At 39.4% G+C, this 21,246-nt stretch overlaps 1 long non-coding RNA gene across 1 annotated transcript; it reads left to right on the top strand.

Annotated features, from left to right (window-relative positions):
• Positions 1-11,484: 11,484 nt before the first annotated feature.
• On the top strand, positions 11,485-20,976 carry LOC129736762 (uncharacterized). The gene is made up of 3 exons (XR_008733809.1): positions 11,485-11,701; positions 15,014-15,161; positions 20,566-20,976. It is a non-coding gene; the product is annotated as an uncharacterized LOC129736762 (long non-coding RNA).
• The last annotated feature ends 270 nt before the right edge of the window (positions 20,977-21,246 follow it).

Genomic DNA, 21,246 nt, shown 5'->3' with positions numbered 1-21,246 from the left:
AAACTGTAAGAATTAATACATCAATTTTGTTTGTTAAGCCTTACCTGATACATGATCTGAGCAAAGCTAAAAGAACTGATGGTGTAATACCAAAACTCTGCTTTGACAGAAAAGACTTTCCAGTCCAAATGGGATTGCACTGTGCCCTGACCACATACCACATGGCCCTTCTGTTTATGGTTTAGTTTATTCTGCTGTACTCTGTATCAATGTTACGTGACATTAGAGAGCCAAAACTGAGGGAGACCTTGTAAAACAAACAAAAATTTCTCTTGCTTGTAAAAAGAAGTAACTTATTTTGCTTCCTCCTCCATTTTCAGCACTGTATTATACACAAAAGAGTTCCTACTATTAATGTACTCTAACAGTTTTTAAAGCATACTGAAGAAACTATTAGGACAAATTTTGTTTCTATAGCTGGCTCTGCACTAACCCCATAATCTAACTCCTACTTGTTTTAAATGTAGACTTCAGTGTGCTGTTTATTAAGGCTTAGTAGCTACTTATAAACACAAAATGGATTCACAGTTATTTATTTTAAAAATTAGTTACGAACATGGAGAAAGTATTTCTAACAGACACTTACCAGGCTTTCACTTACTGTAAAATTATACAAGGAGAATAATAGCAAGGCATAATAGCTTCTTAAATGTCACTTGAATTACCTTAGTTTTATCAACTGTAATGCTCGCTTCTGTCTGCCTTATGAATATGCTGTATATGAACCCCATTATGTAGAAATATGAACTCATAAAGAGTATTTAGACCAATAGAAGTTAAACTTTCTAGAAGCTCATTTTAAGTAGATGATTACAATGAGGGTTTTTTTGATTGGGAATAACTCGTCGTAAGAGTGTCAGCTTTAGAGCAAAATTTCCAAGAAAAAAAAGTTTTAAGTTTTACTTAGAGTAATTATACACTCAAAATAAGCTGTGTGGCCCTTCCTAGGAGTTTGGTGAGGGGAAAATTGGAAATGTCCAGACAAAGGTGGTGATGCACGTTTTTCACCAGCTGCCTCAGTAGCCCTTTGCAGGACACAAGCAATCTATGCAGCATTAAATGGCTACTACAGCTTGCAGTAGGCAGGGCGATGCAGTCCAGGCAGGGTTAGAGGAACACAACAGTGGAAAAATCTTAGATGATGAGTCCTGTCTTCATAAGACAAAACAGCATAGGACTTTTTCATTTTTATCGCTAGTCCGTATTTCAATCCCTGCACTCCTGGAGGTATTTAGATTGATATCTTCAGGTCCCTGTAAAGAAATGGGCATCCTGATGTTCTGGCCTTCCTCAGGCTGACTCACTTGTGTAATGGGTGCAGGTCACATACCTCAATGTCTGCAATGAAATTGCAGATGACAGAGCTAGTTGGCAAGATAATGGAATAAATGCAGAATATCAGACTAGGTTTCCAGTCCCAATCCTGAATATCCGTGTTCTAAAAACTTCAGAGGCTGACACATTGCTATCATAGCTTAACATATCTGATCTTCAGGTCATGAAAGAGGATTTCCTCATGTTCCTATTTAAGTCAGGAATAAAACTTTAATCTGTGTAACAACATTCCTTATTTTCACAGGAAAACTTATCTACATCGTTCTGGGGGCTAAAGAGTTTTAAATTGCAAAAAGACCATGTGAGAAGTGTGTGTTTATGCTCAAATAATTTTTCATTTTCCCCAGGAATGCATGAGCAGTTGTTTTAATTCAAAAGAGATAATACTTGTCTGATCTTTCAAACAAGAAGAAAAAATAATTCTGAGAACAGAAAATGCCGAAGGCAGTTTAAAGTGTTATAGATATACATGACATACAAAAATCTGGTGAAAGTTAATGCAAGTCAACATCTACAGTGGTATTAAATGCCACATTGATTCAAAATCACGCAATAATTGATGAAATAGGAATGAATTATCTTCAGTTTCTCTTTTAATGAACTCAGCATTTGGTTCAGGCTTACTAAATGAACAGTCCTTGGGATGTGAAGTGCTGAGGCTCAGATGCTAAAAACAACATCACTTTTTAGAAGTTTGTGTGGTTTTAGTGTATTCCAAATGCTAATCCTTTTTTAGCTTGGTTTGTAGTTTGGGTTTTGTTACTCTGTAGCACTGCTGTTGTCCTGCATGCTGCTTATGTTCTCCTCTTTAAGTGTATTATACTGGACACTTGGAATTTGAATCAGAAATCACCCTTTAATACTTCAAGTTATACAATTTTTATTAATCTCCTAGTCTGGTTTACACTGTTCTAGCAAAGTAATAAAGTTGTATACAGTCAATTTTACAATCTAATTCCCAGGCCCTAGGAATACCATGGCTTTGCATTAAAGGGGGACCCTGGAGCCTGGAAAACCAAGTTAGTTGGGCAAAATGTTCTGCCATTGGGTCTGGGCTGACAGTAAGCAGCTGGAAAACAGGAATTGTATGTAATGCTTAACTTACGAGGAGTGGGATTATGAAAACACAGTTCCTGTACCTGGCCTGTGGCTCCAGCCTCTGGTGTCCAAACAGGTGCCTGGGCTGATGCTTTGCCCTGTGCCTGAGGTATCATCAGCTCTCCCCTGGAGCCTGCATGGTTCAAGGGCAGGGTAAAGTTAGGTTCAGGATTCTGCTTTTCTTCTGGGAAGAAGGTAGCTGATCTGATCTACACAAAAATATGTAATTTTTCCCATGTTTATTTGCATGAAACTTTAATTCAATATATTTGAGAGTAATTATCTATCAAACCTGAGACAAATTATTAAATGCATTCAAAAGTAATTAGTTGGGAACTCACAGCCTAATATATTGGCATATGTGTGTGCATATACCATATCCTTTATTTCCCTAAGCAACCAGAATGAAAAAGAACTCAAAGTTGCAGAATTAATGATTTTAACAGTGAAATAAAGCAGTTAATGCTTTGTCAGCTTTGTAACGACAGTGTGATTGCACAATGTCTAGTCTCTTGACAATGCAGAATGAAATGTGATAACTTTAATAGCTAATGTGCTATTAAATAAATAGCTAATAACATAAATAGCTAATGACATTTTTGAAGAAGCTTCAGGTTTATCTCTGAAGTAAAAGAAAACTCAGGAATTTTATTAAAAAGTAGAAAAAGTTATTACACTTTGTACAGCTAAAACATAAAGGAAAGGTAACTTTTTTAGCTAATCAGTTCTGCAATAGATGTTCTTCTGTAGTTTAGTTATTGAATTATATATTGACTAAAAGCACTTTTGGTAGCTGTGAAACTTGAAATTTGAAAATTTGCCTCCTGGAGGTGAATATGGAATACTGTCTGCTTTCTGTGAATAAAAGCTACTTAAATTATTTCATCTGCTGCTGTCATGTAAAACAGCAATTTTTAAGGAAAATATCATTTACAGTACATTAATATATTTTAGGTCTATAATATAATACAGGTATGAAATGGGAGGAGTTTGGCCCAAGCTGCAATTCTAGTTTACTCTGTTCTGCCAGTTTTCTTACTGGCTATTGTTTTTCTGATCAACTTGTAAGACAGAAATACGAAAAGAAAATTAAAATGTGAGTTCTGACCAAAAATATTTTTGTAATATCACACTCTTATTCATAGATTACACCTCTGACACTGTTATGTATCTGCCTGTGTCTTACTGAAGAGTCTCAAATGTTCATTAGAGAGCAAAGCAGACATAAGTGTGAACAGAAATCAGGTCTGTACAGGCACTACTCTTTGCCCTGAAATGTAACGATTGAATAGAGAAATATACAGAGTGCAGGGTGGAAAAGGGATATAGGCTTGAAATAAGTGGAAGTTACTAAACGTTTCTGAAACCACAGGGTTTGTACTTCTTTATAAGTGTTGGCACATACTGAAGTGAATGAGAAATCACAGTTAATTCCAAGATGAATACTTCAATTAAAACATGTGCTCTGCTGAACTGGTGCAAGTTATCTGAAAAGTAAGGTTATATATAGTATTTAAAGTACATAGGATAATGATTTCTAAAGTGTACGTTATGTCAGCAAAACATCTAGTGTAATGTTTTAATATCAAATATATACTATACAATACTGGTTTTCCTGGATGCCTGTTTCCATATGCTTATACAATGGAAAAAAAAGAGTCAGTTCTGACTTATTTTCAATCACTGTGTGTTTATGAAAAAGACGTGTCAAAGCTGTTTGTTGGAGATTACGGCAGACTACTTGGCACTGCAATTGCTCCTCAGTTCATCAGTACCTCTTGTCTTCCCATATCCACGAGCAGCCTGAGCAGACCACAGCAAGCTTTACTGCTGCAGGTGCTTCAACTTTTTATTCCCTGATGTGCAATGCTTATGGTAGCGATGCACACGGTGGGTGGGTGGGAGATGGGGCTATTATGCACTGAAATCAAATTCAAGATGATTTTCTCCTTTCCCTTTTGAAAGGATGATGATTTGCTGTTCCTGCTGAGGGTGGCAGTGTGGTACCATCCTCAAACCCCGGGAAACTTTTACTGCTTCAGCAGCCTTTCAGATTTTGCAGGGCCAAGGTGCTCCCCCCTGCAGCATCCCAGCCTGGGACACGGGCTCGCACAGTCACAGACCGGTGTAGCAAGGCCTGATGCAGGTGAGGTGCACACAGCAGTGTCTGTACATAACCATTAAAAAACAAAAGCTGTTGATGAGAAAGACTGACCAAGGCAAGTTGTGTGGGGATTACTCTCACCAGGGATGGTAAGGGTAAATTCCAAGCCCAGGAAAAGATCAGTTGTTCTAGCTTTTAAGGAACATGCCTCGGCAGAGGAGCCAGTGGATATAAGTGAATGTAAGACAGTGGATATCAAACATAAGTTTTACTGACTTGGGAGCCGTGAAGAGCCTGAGGTCGGCACGCTGACACACGTAACCAGCTAGTGTATGGTTTATACAGAACGTTGCCACACCTGTGTTCAACATGTTTAATATACCTGCAGGAACAGGACAGATGACGAGCTGCTGACGCAAAGTTATTTAATAACCATGGACTGATGCTGTAAATGTGGAGTAATGTAAAATTTGAACCTTTCTCTACAGCATTGACTGCTGATGAGTTCGGTTTGTGGCCAACGTTACTTACAGGTGCAATGGCTTATTTCAGTCAGGAGCTTTATATAACAAAGTTATTTCCTTGTAGCTGTGTTTACATACCCCTATATAACCAGCTCCCTCTGTTCCATTGATGACTCTGCTTGCTTGAATGTTGGTAGGTGTTCAGGTAGTTCAGCGTGGGATTTCTATCTTTGTAAACACTGTAGGAAACTGGATAAGTTATGCAGTACAAACGGTTAATGTGTTGTTAAAAGTTTCTTTAACTTAGCATGAAAAAAGTGAAATTAACCTTTCCGTCTTTAATCATTAAAAGACTGCCTAAGCTATGGGGAAAAAAATTACATCATTTAGATTTTAGTGGCTATCACTTGAAATGAAACTACTAATTACAGAAGCTCTACTACAAAACTCATTTATCATTATCATTTTATCATTTAACTTCTCCCCATGATAGCATCTCTAAGATATAATAAAATTGGCTTCTTTTCTCATATATTCTTGTGAGAGTTTCCAGAAACAGTGCATTTGCACTTCTTTATTTTGAAGGGAAATTGAGACAATGATTAATGTCAGAAAGTTAGCGTAATAAACTCAAGTAGGGAAAATGCAACTCACTGAATATTTAGGGCCCTGTATAGGCAACTTTCTTCAGTGATTTAATGTAAGTGAAAATTCAAAAGCAACAGAACTGCAGCCTTGGAAATACGCTGTAAAATTTAAGCCCTTCAAGGAAACTTACCAAAGTTGGGGGAGCTATTTATTTGTTTAAATAATAAATTTAACAATTAAACATTGGAATTTCAAATGATAGTGTTAAACCTTAAAGAGACACTTTCTTCAAGTTATATTGTTCTGGGGTTTTTTTAGATTTTTGCTAAACTGGTCTGGATTTGTTACTGTGATAAAGATTTTTCTGACATATTAATTGCATTCAAACCTGCACACTGTACCTTACTAGAGTGTGTGAAGTTAAACACAGCATACTGGCATAAAAACCCCTGGAAGCTGCATAGTAAAAATGTTCACAGGCTGAAGGGAACAGACTAGGAATAAGGTTAAGGTTAAAAAAAAAAAAAAAAAAGTACTTGCATGTAATTAATATTTATTTATATTGTTAGGTTTAAACCAGGTCTTTAGCACTATTTCTACATTTGTACACTACATACACAAATCGTTGTGAGTGCCAATGCTGTGTATGCTGGCCAAGTTGTGTTTAGGCGGTGGAATTATTAATACACCACTTGTAGTCAAGAGACCGAAGATCTCAAAGCCTTCCCATCATGGTACTGGCAGAGTTCTGCCCAGTGTTGCCATACTGGGGGAGCTCTCTACTGGAGGCTGGAGGGTTGCTAACATGTCAGTAGCAAGATCATAAAATTATTAGCCAGAGCAAATATTTTGATTAAAACTTACATTGCTTAAACCAGCATATTGGTGGGAAAAAAATAATATATTTTTTTAAAGCCAAAAAATTATGGCTGAAAAATTAGTTTGTGAAGTAGTTAACTGGCATGCCTGATGTCACCATGGGGCACTCTAAATCATTGCCTCACTCTTATATGCACATCTTCTGGTGACTCTTACTTTAAACAAGCTTTATTATTGTATTCAGTCTGCAATATTAATATCTAGTCACTACAGTAAAACCTATGAACATAACTCAGTCTTACTACTTTTTTTCATGGAGAATTAGTGTTTTGGCATAGTGCATATCAAAGAAGTTTTGAATGCGAGTTAAACAAATCTTGGAGCACACAGAAGTATGTTAGCATTCAGCTACCAACAGCTTTTAAATATCTCAGAATACTGGGTTTTCTTCTATTTAGAAATGTTTTATTTGGAAAACTTTTTGCTAACCACCTCTCTCAGCCTTAAGTCACCCCAGATATTTAAGTTGAAAACTGCTTCCTGACCTATCCCCCTGCAACATCTTTTTTGTTTACTTTTACCATCGTCTCCTTGAAGAAAATAGAATCATGCTTGCAGTAAAATTCTTGAAATATTTCTAATTTTTTTGCATCTGCAGCTGTATTTTCTTTACTTCCCATTTGCTGTGGGAAGAGGGGGAGGAAGCATCTACTGCTTAATTTTCTTTCAAATCAGACAGTGAGGCTTTAAGCTTAAAAAGTAATTATATGTTTAAATTTATATATATATATATATTAGTTTATGAGGTACTTGATAATACAGTACATAAGTAATTCCCAATCTGACATAAAAGCAGTAAGCCTTTTAGGAACTATCACATGCAGCTCTGAAATGTGATAATAATGGGAAACTCTATTGCAAATAAAAAGATTTTACAAGCTAAACTTCATGTAAGCCATGCAGGTAAATGGGAGAAGTTCAAGCAAGTTTGTGTTTTGGTTCCCTTTTATTATACTGTTGAATTTCCACATCCAGAAAACACCAAGCCCAATATTACACCTCCAACTGGCCAGTTTTAACCTATATCAACTTTAAGTGATGAACTTCAGTGCAGGTTATCGCAGTGAGCTAGACTGAAGCAGCAGCAGACCTAGAGTGCTTCCAAAGCTCCCACCAGGTCAAACTTAACTCAAAATGCATCCTGAGGGGGAAGAGAGTGTCATGTCACCCCTGATGTTGGTGTGCTGGTGCTGACTGTGGTGGAATGGAGGAATCTCTTGCTGCTTTGCCATGGAACTTGCAGCAAATTTGTTTACATCCAATAGTGTTTACACATCAAAACATGTTTATATGGGACAGATATTCTGGAAGCAGGATGGCACAAACTAAGACAGACAAAATGTCTGGATGGATCTATCCCGTGTGTTTCTGACCGTTTGCACAGCCCACTTGGCCAGCTGCAGGCAGCCTGCAGGGCAGCCCTCAACCCAGGAGGCTTTTGCAACCTGGAGCTGCCCAAAAGCATGGACCAAACTGCTCCTGGGTTGCTTTATGCTGCAGAAAAACAGTGAGCTGCAACTGTCTGTTAACCCATGGATGCTCATTGACCAAATATGAGGTCTGGCTAAGTCACCCGTTAGCGAGGGATACAGTCCCCGCAGTGGATGAGCTGTATGACACTTGTACGCCTTCAATACAGCCCACATGGGCATGTTGCACAGTTGCATTTGCAGCTCTTTAGTGCAGATACTTGCACAGCTTTGGGCAAGCTCCTGTCTCTGAGTTTCCCCTGAGAAGTGATTTAAATTCCAAAGGGATGCTTTTTTCTTTCCAAGAAATTGCAAAAATGCCACTCTGATAAAAGCAAAGACAATTTTAGTGTTGGTGAGGCTTTAAACAGCTGTGAACAGCTGCGGGAGGTACAGACAATCCTGGAAAGCACTGTACTTTGGAGATGTTTCTCAAACACTGTCCCACCTCTGTCTGTAAAAGACCATAGGCCTAGCAGAGGCATGTGGTCATATCACAAGAAATCACAATATTCCGCTGCACCACCTGGGCAATGCTTTTTGTTTTATTTTTCTTTCCTGCAGAGGAAATAAGAAAAGGCCTATAGACACCCTGAATTAGGAGACTAAAGAAACAGGCAATCAAAGAGCAGCTTAATCCTGCTTGGTTTGTTCTGTTTTTTTTTTACTTTAGTTAAGAATCTTGAACATTACAGCAGGAATATTATTTTTTTTACATAAGCTATCTCTTCATGAATCTCACAACTTGTAAATGTTCCAACAGTGATCTGGGTTCAGATCGGTCCCCTGGCCACATGGCAGCCCGGTTACTGCAGTCAGTGTCCTGTGCAGTGGCACTCGAGGAGGTGACTTGGCTGCCATTTGTTTCAAGTTTCCAACTCCAGCCTGAATGACCAATGTTCTTCTACCCTTGTGCTGGATTTTGGCTGAAGTCCTGCATTGCGCTTGAACTGCGATTTTTTTTTTTTGAATTGCGGTTGAGGGAGTAAGATCAGGACTCGGTGAGAAGTGCCTGAGGGACAGTGTTTGGCTGAATGGCATCGGGATTTTGTGTTGCAGGATTTCTTTTATTGCTTGTCTTAGCCTTGTTTTTTTTCTTTTTGTAGTCATGTTAACAGTTCCTTAGAGGATAAGGTAGGTTTATAGATTTCCTTAATGAAGTGTAATTGAGGGAAGGACTCAAAGCTGGTTTATTCAAGAGCTGCTTGGCTGATGGATTCACAAGGATGCTAAAGGTACAGAAGGCTACCTGGAAAGGGATACTGAAATGAGAGCAAAAAGGTAAAAAAGGGATAGTGAGCAGAACTGGGTGAGTGTGGGGAGGTGATACCAACTGCAAGGCGATCAGTCCTTCCCTCCTGTAAATTAATGGTAGGGTCACGTTGTCTTTATTAAATGAAACTTAAAGGATGGATCATAAATATCCCACTTCCACAAGAAAGAAGTGATGAAAACTACCTGTTAAGAATTCCAGTACAATTCTCATTTACTGGGAGACTTGTACAGACGTGGGTCTAAATAAATAATTTTAATGTAAATACTGCATTCCTGCATTTTGCTATTCCTGTGCCCCAGTGAGTCACCTGGAAATTGGGTCAATCCACAGAATTTTTGGATTCACACCTTGAGGTGAAAAAAGGGGAAAAAAAATGAGGAAAAAAATGAAAAAAATCAACAGCTGCAACTGGCTCCTTCATGTAAAGAATTAACTACTAGTGAGGATACGAACAATATTCTGTAGTTTAAGAGTGCACTTATTAGAACACTAGCAACTACTCTAAAAACTAAGGCAGTAAATACTAGCCTTCTGCAGGTGACCAATAAAATAATTTCATCAAAATAACTTTTAAATTACTTTTTAAATTATAAATCTTGCTATATAAGAAATGCAGGCAAAACGACTCTTTTCATAAATGACTGCATTATGCAGTAAACCTTCAGCTTGTCATAGCTGTCCATTGCTGCTATTGTTACTATGTTTCAAAAGATAAGTAACTTAGATATGTGCAAAATGTTTGCGAGGTCTCAGCTAGGGTCATTTAGAGCAGTGATGAAATACTCTGGTATACTGTAGATGCTGTCATATTTGATTTAGCCTTATAAACTACATCTGGAAACAATTTAAAGCAATGTTATTACTGTTTTTCTAAAGTAGAACAAGTCTTCATGCTTTAAACTTAGTTTAGCAGCACTTCATTCAGAATTTCTTAAACATAAAAGCACACCAATTGAAACAAATAGGAGATGCCCTAAATCTTCTCCAGAGAAAAGAAATAGATTAAAAACTCAGATGAAAAAGCCTGATGGAAACATATGAAGAGAGAATATATTGTTTTGAGAGAAAAGGACTATTAGGAAGTGAGAGAAGTGAGTACTTAAAAGGGAAAGAGCAACCAAAAGATGGGGGAGGGAGCAAAGAAAAGAGAAACGTTTAAAAAATGAAAGAAAAATTAATGCTGAGGCAGGAACTGAAGGATAGCAATGGGAACTGTGTAAGAAAAGACTAACAGCTTGAGGCTGGCAGTGTTTGTGTTTGTACATGCTAATGTAGCCCCCCTCCCCTCACACCCCACACCCCCACACCCCCACCCCCCCCCACCCCCACCCCCCCCCACCCCCCCCCCCCGGCAGCTATTCCAGGAGCCTGGTAAACTTAAGTGAGAGGCTGCTTTGGGAAAATGCATTTCCCTATCTTATATTGCTAGGCAGGCCTGTGTCACAGTGGTAGGTAATGCTTTTCCCTGAATTCCAGACTGTTCTTTGAAACAGTATAAAAAATAATAATAATGAAAGGCACTCGGAGCAAAGAGAAGCAGAATAGACAAGCTAGTCTGCCAGCACTCGCAGGAAAAAATATTTTTCCCTGCCACAAAGAACCCTATTGTTCCTGTGTTAAGTATTTAATTTTGCCTCCATTTAAACCAAGCTGTCTTAAAGTCTGTTTTCTTAATATGTTGAAGCATGTGCCAGCTACTGCGGCAGTGTACAGTGGCACAGCTCCAGAGAGGAGCCGACCTCCGCGTTTCCAGGGCTGTTCGTTTTTTCTCAGCCTGCTCACATTGATTTTTTTGGTGGAGGAGACTGCAACCCACCCTTGATGGCTGGGAAACCTCAGCAGTTGCTCAGCATGCGAAAGTTGGTGTTACGTGAGGGAAACAAGGCCATGAAAAATCTGAGCATTTTGGGAAATGCTGGATATTAATGATGGATATCCACTTATGTCCTTCTGGTAAATCTTTTTGTTAATAAATCTTCAGTGTATAGACTTCCGCTTAGGCTTTGTCACTAAGCATTGAAATTGTTTTGTTTGTTCTGAACTACGAGCAAAAGAAACTAGGGTTTCTTTTCACAGCTAACAAAGGTTAGGCAAGTATCGCTATGCGATGCATTTCCCTGGTAGGGCATCAAGTCAGGGAGATTCTCTCTACCAGTATTAGAATTTCTCCTTTATTTAGCAGAAATGAAGCTGCTAATACTATAAACAAGCTGATATCAACAGATACACGGTACTTTCCATTATTTCCTCCTACAGTCACATACACTCACACACTTGCACTTGTTACCCAGTTAGGAGATGGGAAGGGCTGGCGTGTGCTGTGTTTGCCCAGCAAACCAGCTTGGCATATTCATAAGGGAAGGAGGAGCTTGGGGAGACTATTGGTACACAAACATGATTTAACAGGAGCAAATAATGTGGATTGTTGATGCCATAGCACTCTTGCTGAGACTACTTCTGCCTGTGACTATAGCCTGAGGACTTTAAGGTATGAGGAACGTTCCAGCAAACATGGGACCCTGGAGAAATTACTGTCCTCTTCAACCCAAGGTCAGGCTGTCACTTGGAGCTTTTGCTCTCAGTATTGCAAATTATATTTAAAGCAGCAGATGGGTGTCTTGAAAACAAGTTGAAAATTCCATTGTTGTCGATTCAAGCTCAGTTTGTAAAGACGGTATGCTTAAAGTTCCTGTATGTCTTTGCATGTCTGTAATTTCTTTGGTTATACAGACTATGAATTGGGGGGTAGGGTGCGTGGATGGGAAGTGTTCCAGGGTAATATCGTTTAAGTTAATAGGACTGTAGCTTAGCCCATAAGAGGATGAAACACTTGAAATCTCCAAAGTGTACTGACCTGGTATATTTTTACGCTGTGTGGTATTGTTGCTTGGAGAAGTTCCTTGATGCTAAAAATAATCATTTCTACACTGTTTTCTATCTCCAAGGTTACTAAATCTTTTTAACCTAAGCATAATTAAGATTATACCTACAGGATATATTTTTAGCATGTTAGATTTTCTGTGATGTAATGTTGTTCCAGTAGACACAGCTGAGTTCAGAGGAAGTCTGCTCTGTGTGAAAGAGAACAGAAATGAAATCAGTAACTTCCACAGGCAGTTGCTCTCTTTTGCAGCTCTTAGCGTTGGTCCAAAAACTTTGCTTAATGACCCACAGCTCTTTAAAGACCAGTCATCAATTTAGAGAAAGAAGGTCCATGTAAACTTTTAAGAAATTTGAAATGCAAGTTAAGAAGTTTGAAAATTGACATTTTTTTCTAGTGGGTTTGAAACTAGAATTTATTCATTGAATTAACTTTTTACCCTATTTTCATGCTCCAGAGTCTTTTAAGAAGTAGATTGAAACTAGACTGAAAACCAAAAATTAATGGAATTGATGTGCCTCTCGGCTCAGATAATGCTTTTAGACCTCTGAAATTAGTTTTTTGCATGTTGTATTTCCATGTATTGGCTATGTCACACGAAGGCCCGCTGTCAGCCTGTGATCCAGATAACAGACCGGCTATCCTAGAAGCGTGACAGCCAGGCTGCTGCATGTGTCGGGTATTTGTCCTGCAGACTGTTTAAATGACAATCTGCTCACAGCCAACTGCCTGTGGCTGTCAGCAGTTATCTGTCCCTCGCAGGGCCCTGCTGGGTGCAGGGGGGCTCCGCTGCCCAGCATGAAGCCAGGGCTGAGCCGGGAGGCAGCAGTTGATGTCCTACCCAGCTGTGCCCCCCTCCCTACCCCAGTGTCACCCAGAGCTGTCGGTGAGGGGACAAGCTTTTTGCTTTGTGAGTGCAATTGCTGCCGTAGAATGAATTATCTGCTGGAAATATCACCGGCAGGACGCAGATGGGTGGAAATGCCTTATTCCAAGCATGGCGAGCACGCCTGGGGAAGGGTAGCACCATGCAAGTAACAGGGTCTTTGCAGATGAGAACTGATTTCAGAGCCTGCTAGTCTGTAACTAAGCTAGTTAAGGTACCTGATTTGTGAGGCAAAAAAACTCCTTGTGCCAGAAAGCAGGTTGCACAAGAGCTTTTGAGATGTGAGTTTCCTTGGAAAAGAAACTCTTGTGCTGCAATTACTTAAAAAACCAGTCAAGCATATTTGCCTAGTCCTTCATGAATCTTTTCAGGTGGGAATATTTTTTCAGACTTAAATCTTTCCTTCTGCCTACTTTCCTACCTGTTCATAGAATTTCATCCCCTTTGTAACTTCCTTTTTCCAAAGGATGTTTGGGTGAAATACCGCAATAACTATTACCTATATACTGAAATGATACTGAAAAATATTGATATAACTGAAAAACTGGAATCACTATTATAGAAAATAGTTTATTAAATAGATAATTGATAGAATTTGTTTTATTGATGCTGTCGTAGTCAGACAAGTTGGAGGTTTTGAAGCGTTAATTTAATGACAGCATGAGAGATACTGACATATTTAACTTCAGAAAAAAATACTTTCAGTTTGAAAACACTTGGCCATCTGATGATGCTGGGAGATGTAGAAAGGCTATTTCTAGAACCAGGACTGTTGGATAAGAATATACTTACACATTTAAGTAGGTGAAGACACTGTTGAGACTATACAGGGAAAACACTGACAATACAAATGACAGTTTAAACTGGATGCCAAGTTGGAGATGCATTCATGGAAAAAGTGGATAAATTATGCTTCCTGCATGATGAATGATTACAGCATACATTTTGGTATATAGAAGAGCTCAAGAAGAAAAAGGTAAATTTGCTTTGAAATCATCTAGGTGTGTTTAGTAAGAAGGCAGACCTGTACATACAACACAGCATTGAAGTTAATCACTTGTAGTTGGTAGTGGGAAAAGGGGGAAGTCCACTGAGAGAAATAGGACTGGAAAGCCATTCATAACATGCAGTCAATATACATGAATCTATGGACCCTAGACTGATTTTTTCCCTTATTAATATATGCACAAATACTGTATTTCATAAAATAAAATAGTCTCTCAACTTTGAATTAAGTGTTAAGCTTGACACAACTGGAAATGATCAAACTTAACCTTTTCCCCAAAATTTATGAGTCAATGAAAGTACCAAAAAATAAAAATTTGTTTGCTTTAAATGTAGTGTTACTTCATTTTTTCAGCTAATTCAAAGAGAACTGAAATGGAGTGAAGAAGACTTTATGTAAGGCAAAAATACTAGAGCCTGTGGCAGAAATAAATGTCAATTGCCAGTAAACTAAGATACTGTATTTTCTAAAATTCAGGACTTCTCTGAAGTCTCCTTTTTCTCCCCATTTTTGTCAGTCTACTGAAGTACAAAACTAGAAAGGAACATGAAACCTCCCAGAGACTAAAGAAAGATGACCACACTGAAATGCTTGTATGCAAAGCCGTGTAAGGCATACATAAATTCACATGGAGAGAAATCTCATAGTGAGAATTTGAGAGCAAGTCTGAAAATATCTGAGAACTCACGTCTCTATAGATAGTTCTCTGTGGTGCTCGTGGACATGCATAAACTTGGAGAAGGCATGTACTGAAACGAGGTGGGGTGTAAATAGGCTTATACTGTTGCAAAGATTTAGTGGATTCCTTTTTGATAAAGTATAGTCAATAATCAAACACAAACTGGTGCTTAATTACTTCCCACAGCAAAGCTTACTTTTGTAGCTCTGTTAGAAGGAGAGCATTTTATGCTTCTAGAACACAGCAAAACAGGTGGGCTGAATTATCATGGGTATATTTATGGCTATGGTTAACAAGCATGCAAATTAGAAATGGTTGGGATTTTTAAGGTATCTCCCTTTTTGCCAGTGTCTTCAGATAGTCCCTCCGGGTGGATGCAGTCAGCTTCTCTTCTGCTATTGACTGAATGACATCTGATGGACAATGTGTCTATGTGCTGCCACTGGCTTTCTTCTGCGGATGCTCCCTTATTAAAGAATAGATCACTTAACAGAGGGTGAGTGGGTAGTCGGGCTGAATTCAGGCATTTTTAAAAGTATTTATTTTAAAGTTTTTCTTTTCCTTTTTATGCATATTTTCCACGTTCTGTCTACTTTTCTTCTTTTGAAGAAATATTAAAATTGAGTGACTTAACCTGGTTTAAATATGCACAGTTCTCTTTTGAAAATAGCTGCTTTGGGATGATTGTATATTTGTTTTGCTAGCAATGTTGTTGCATGCTAAATTAGGATTTAACAGGACAAAAATTAACTTTAGTCATAAAACCATACAGATGAGCTGTATGTATTACAGATGAGGTAGTACATTTCCTTTCTTCAGTCTTAATATAGCAATTATTGAAAGCCTATATGCATATTGTTAATTTCTTTTTCATATTTTGTTTCTCTCCTTTACTGATTTTGGGAGTTTGAAGTTTTGTTTGTTAGACGGGGTAACTGATACTTGCTATCCCTTAGTCATGTTACGTTTACTACTGATTGTCCTGATACTTTCTTCACTTTTTCTTCTTATAGCCTCTTAGATCTTTGAGGATAAGGATATTTTTGCTGTCTTTTTCTTCACTTCTACTTTCTTCTACTGGAGGCTCTTTTTATTAGCCTCACCCATCCCATTTTACAGAGCTCCTTTCTTTTCTAGGTATTGGTAGCCCCATAATATTAAAAGTGAGACTAAAGAGATGAAGATTGTTATTAGCTGCTCCTAAGAACTCTGTCCTGTGTAGCCAGTGAGGGCTCCCTGCTCTGTGAGAACATCGGAAAGTTGGAAATTTTTGCTTTGGTAAGCCATTATTAGGGATTGTCTGCCACTCCTGTCAGGTAAAACAATACAAAGATACTAAAAGATGCAAACCATAAGAATAAAAGATCAAAGGATTTGGAAATACCTCCAACACTAACGAACCCGCTAAAACCCAGTAATAATACTTATGCCTAGCTCTATTTGCGCTTGCTTGGAAGGAAAACCAAGAGCTCTGTTTCTAGCAGGGGAGTACCAACGTGCTGTGTGTGATGACAAATGATCTGAGAAGCAGACTTACAGGGCAGGGTGTTGCCTATGTTTGGGACTGTGATGGTTTTATTAAAAATTACCAAGCAAACTGAAGATCATCTGGAATTTGGTTTACAATATTTACAGCTGACATGGGTAATATAGCAGGTGCAATAAATAACCTGAGCAGAAAAAGCAACAGGTGTTTTGTGAACTAGGTACTTGGATAATGACCAATATGACATATTACTACTTAGGGTATACTTTTTTTTTGCACTAAGCTGTAGAGCTCATGAAGACTGTTTTTACTTTTACTATGTTAATGTATCTTTGTAACATTAAATAAAAGTAGTGATAGAACCTTTAATGATATTATGAGATAATGGTATTGAAAGTATGTTAAACTTATAGAATAACACATTGCAAGCCTGTTATGGAGTTACACCTAATGAATACATAAACTAAATTGGCAGTTTAAGGTGTTTCAGAATAGGCCTTTGGGTACTGCTCCTTTCAAATGACATTTCAGTGCCCATCATTCATGCTGCTTCTGTTATTCTGAGGCTGAGTGGGAATTTGTTTGCATGTTTTGTGGAAGCTTTGTGGATTTTTAACAATAAGGGTGTTTCATATCTTTTGTAAAAATAGTTTTTCTTCAATAGCCAAGACTGTTTGGAAGAACAAACCTAACTAGAAAACTGATTGGCCTCTACAAAAAGATGCAATAACTCTTTTTTTTTTCTTTTTTTTTTCTTTTTTTTTTCCTTTTTTTTTTGTCAGTTTTAATGAACATCACTAATTCTGTTACCGGTTTTACGCAAAACCAGTAAATAACTAACAGGTTGTTCTGCAGATGTGTCATCTGAGCGCTATGATCCCTATATCACAAAAATAAGAGATGAACAGAGGCTATGAAACTTTAACATGAATGGAGAAGAAAAGTCAGTAGAGATCACAAGAGGGTAGTGGTTGAGTAACAGGCAAGATAAATGATTTTATCTGTTGCACTTAAAAACAAAATAGTATCAGGATCTTTGAGGAAATTACACTGAAGTAGAAGAGGAACCGGCAATAGAGACATGATCTGATGCAAGAAGCAGCAAAGAAATGAAAGGGACTTGTATTGGAGCTGAATGATAGAGGTGATAGTAATGTTTACTGACGAGTAAAAAAAAAAAAAAAAAGTGCAGAAGAACCACAGTACAAAAGGTGTTATCTTAGAGGTGATACACAGGTTTTGGGTGACAAGATCTGTGAGTATCGGTATAGACACAGGATAGTGGTATCCTCTGAGCAGCGGGTTACAAATATTTAAAACAAGACAAGGAAGTAAGATGAACAAAGGAACTTAAGTCACTTTTATACAAAATGCATTTCATGTTTAAGGTTAAGGAACAATACTTGTTTGCAGCAAGTTGAAGCTGAAGGCCATCTCATCTTTTTCCTAAATACCAAAAGTAATTCTTCCTTTTTCAGAGAATTGCATTCTTTAAAAATAATGCTCCATGCACACAAGTATTGTATAGCTTGTTGCTTGTTTGTTGGTTCCCTCAGGAGTCATCCAAGAGGTATGCTTTTCAGAGGAAGTGTTTTGGGTATCTAAATTAAGCATTTGAACTTCAGCTATTGCAAAACCTGGAGATGTGGGGAGGACTTGGTCTGCTGTGTGGTGAAAACTGTCAAAGTCTGAGGTGATTGCAATGTGGGATGAGTGGGCCAAGGGGCTGAAAGCTGTAGGGGGGAAAAAAATTACCTAGCACCTTTAGCACTTTGGTTATTTTTCTTTCTCTAATGCCTGGCCCCTCTTTTCTGCCCTCCTTTCCAGAAGGAAGCTGTCCTAATCACTTGGATCAACCTCCCTTTTTAGAGAATTCTGGTCCCAGCAATTTAATGTGTTCACTGTCTTTCTGGAGACGTTCACTAATTATCGTCTGTTGCAGAGGTGCTGGGCATGAAGGGCTGGGTACCTGCTGCCCCTCGTCCCAGGGCTGCCAGCTGGAAGGTGGTGACATGAGCCAGCACACTGGGACTAAATGTCTAGGAAAGCCTGAGGACTGTTCAGCCTATCCCTGCTAAGGCCAGTGTTTACACACAAAGTTTCTTGAGGCTGATGCCCTCACCTAAACACCCCCAGACCATGCCCCTAAGCAAACATGGAAAGGTGACTTTGATATTGTTCTTGAGACTGGTGATGGGATGGCCTGTTTGTTTAAAATATTTCAGATGTTTTCATACTGATTCTTTCTGTGGAAGCAAGCTACAAAGGCTTCTAATGCCTGTAGGCTTGTTCCCAGGCTCACTGACTTTTCCTACAGGCGGTTTCCTTTCCCCATCCCAAAGCCAAGAGGTTCTGGTCCTGGATTCCAGTGTAATCACCTTGGTTCCTTTTGTCTTCTGGAAATGGAGTTAATATGTCCCAGTGCTTGCTCACTCTTGCTCCTTTTCTGAGTCCCAAAGGCAGCATACCTCATCTACAAAACAGCAAATTTGAGACACCTATGAAGTTTCATGGGTTTAGATGCACACAAACACACATACAACTTGTGTAAACTTAGAGGAGCAAGACGGTTGAGACTAAGCTCTTCCTATGGCTGGGAAGATGATGGATATTTAAGAAGTATTTTGTTCCTACGAAGTTGCACAGGATGCTTGGGTTTGTCCTAGGAGTAGAAGAGTGGCACTTCTTTGTTTTGCTGTTCTTACCCCTGGCTAAAGATGTGTGGAAACTACATCCTGAGCTCTTCGGTTTCCTCTTTTTTTTTTTTTTTTTTCTTCTGTGTTTTCAAGCTTCCTCTTCACACTGTCTGGAGCCTTATCGGAGTACAAATGCCTGCCTCCGGGGCTGCTTTTTTTTCATCCGGTTGTTTTTTTCTTATGGAAATGACTGCGACACAGAATCCGCTGTTGCCCTTTGCTGGTCGTGGATTGCAGTTAGTTAGTTAGTTAGATGGATCTGGCCATCTGTGGAAGGGGAAGTCTGCATCTCATGTCACATGAGGCTACAAAGTCCACCCTTCCCCTCCTTTTCAGAACCAAAGGGGGAAAATTTGTTTCATCACTGTCTCTTACACGCAAACTAAATGGCTGCAAAATAGCATGCAATGTCATTCTCTGCTTCTGTAGCTGTGGAAATACTGTTCACGTATTTCTTGGTCCATCACTTGAAGTAGATCATCTTCAACTCAGAAATCTGTTCCCTGCAGCTCTTTGAAGGACCTGGGTATTTTCAGGTGCAGCGGACCATAACTACCACGGTTCAGAGCAACTCTTTCCCAAAGGGACCTTATGCTGCAGGTGACAACTTCCTTTTGTGCAAGAACAGCACTGCATGTTTCATGATCACTGACTAATGATGGCCTGTCCTTCCCCATAAAGGTTTCCTCTGTCTCCGTTTGAAGCTGAACTTCCTCAGGAAAAAAAAAAAACTTACTGGCAGACTTGTATAAAAGAGCTTATTGTAGTTTGTCAGGTACATACACAGTTTTAAAGGACTTGAAATACATCAGTCTGAGCATCCATAAGAGGTGTTAGACATGACGTGGAGTCATGCCTACCTTTCTCTGAGGGGGGCCCGTAGATATCTTCCACTTGTTAAATTTTAATTCCTCAGCCTTTAGGGGAGCTCTTCCATAAGCCCAGCTGAGCTTCTGGAGTGAGTCTAAGCACAGCCATTTGCAAATAATTTCCAAATTCCAACCGTATTTTTTAAAACTACTATTCAGTGGGGTTTAGTTCATTTAATGTGGCACTTTTAATGCATCTCTTATTTCTTGTGATGACACTCTACCAGAAAATACGATTTGCAGAAGTCAGTGTGTGACTGGTACATAAGCTCTCATACTCTTATCAGTTTTTTTTAAAAAGTCAGTAGTGTTTCTTACTGATAAATCTGTGCAATTGACGTTTATGACAGTGAAGAGTTTTAAAGTTGCACTTGTTAACTGAGCGGTGTATGAACTACACCCTTATTTTTAAAAGATTTGGTGTTCAAGGTGACAAAATTACTTCTGCCATGCTAAACCCTCTAAAAATGTTGCCTCATTATCACTGGAGGTAAGATCAGTTCTCCCTTATTTGCACTGCCCAGGCCAATTTTTCTGACCAAGGTGATAAACACTTACATTTTTGAACCAAAGCTGACAGTAATTCAGAAAGAATTTAACTCACTAAAGCCTTAATTGTGTAGATTGCTTTATTTTGTAGATCCCTGTTTTCCTGTTCCCAGAGAGATTATAAACAGGAGCATCGTCTTACCAGTTTGCAGTAATACAGGCTGGGTCAATGTGAAGGAGAAAGAGCTGGTCTTTGTTTGCAATGGGGCTGCAATAACGGCAGGGACTTGAAAACCCACATCCAGATGTGGTTTTCCAGGTCCCTAGCATCAGGACCCTGCTCTTCCTGCCTCTCCCTAGGACAACTGGAAGCTGGTGGTGCCCAGCTGCAGGGCAGCATGTCCACTTGTCTGGCTGCAAAGAGAAGCCCCAGGAGCAGGAGGATGAGTTGGTAAAAGTGACATCTCTGAGAGTGGAGCTGGCTCTGGCACGAGCAGGGCATGGCAGCTGGCTGCAGGTGGTGGTGCCTTGTGCCCTGGTGACTTCACCCTCCAGGTGACCAGCAGGGAAGGTGCTGGGAAGCTGGTGGCTGCTGCTTTGAGAAGGAAATGAAAGAGACAGGGTGGCTGGCAACCTCCTTTGGGGTGGGAGGCTGACAGAACCGTAGGCAGGGGTGTGGGGACATGTGTGGTGCCTGGAAAGGGCCTGAACTTCAGAGGCTGCAGAGAAAAGTTGCTGAGAGTCCTCCAGCGCTGTCCTGTATTTATTTGTGTGGAGTCAACCTGGGAGGTGTGGGGGGGCTCCGTAAGGGTAAAAGGCAGTGGGGGGGCATCTGGGGGTGGGGGTCCCTTCAGGCCTTCCGGACAAGTAGTTGAAAATTGGCTTTCCTGGAAGCTCCCCAGGAGCTGCAGCCAGCAGTGCGAGTCGTTCCATGGGGCAGCTAGGTGCAGGAGGTGACCTATCAGCAGTTACTGCAGATTCATCTCCTTTCATGGCTTGGTGGTTGGGTTTTGTTTGGGGTTTTTTGGTTTGGTTTTTGTG

The sequence above is a fragment of the Falco cherrug genome, chromosome 9, assembly GCF_023634085.1.
Source record: "Falco cherrug isolate bFalChe1 chromosome 9, bFalChe1.pri, whole genome shotgun sequence".
Lineage (NCBI taxonomy): Eukaryota > Metazoa > Chordata > Aves > Falconiformes > Falconidae > Falco > Falco cherrug.
The sequence above is the reverse complement of the archived record's forward strand: the minus strand, read 5'-3'. Positions and strand labels throughout refer to the sequence as shown.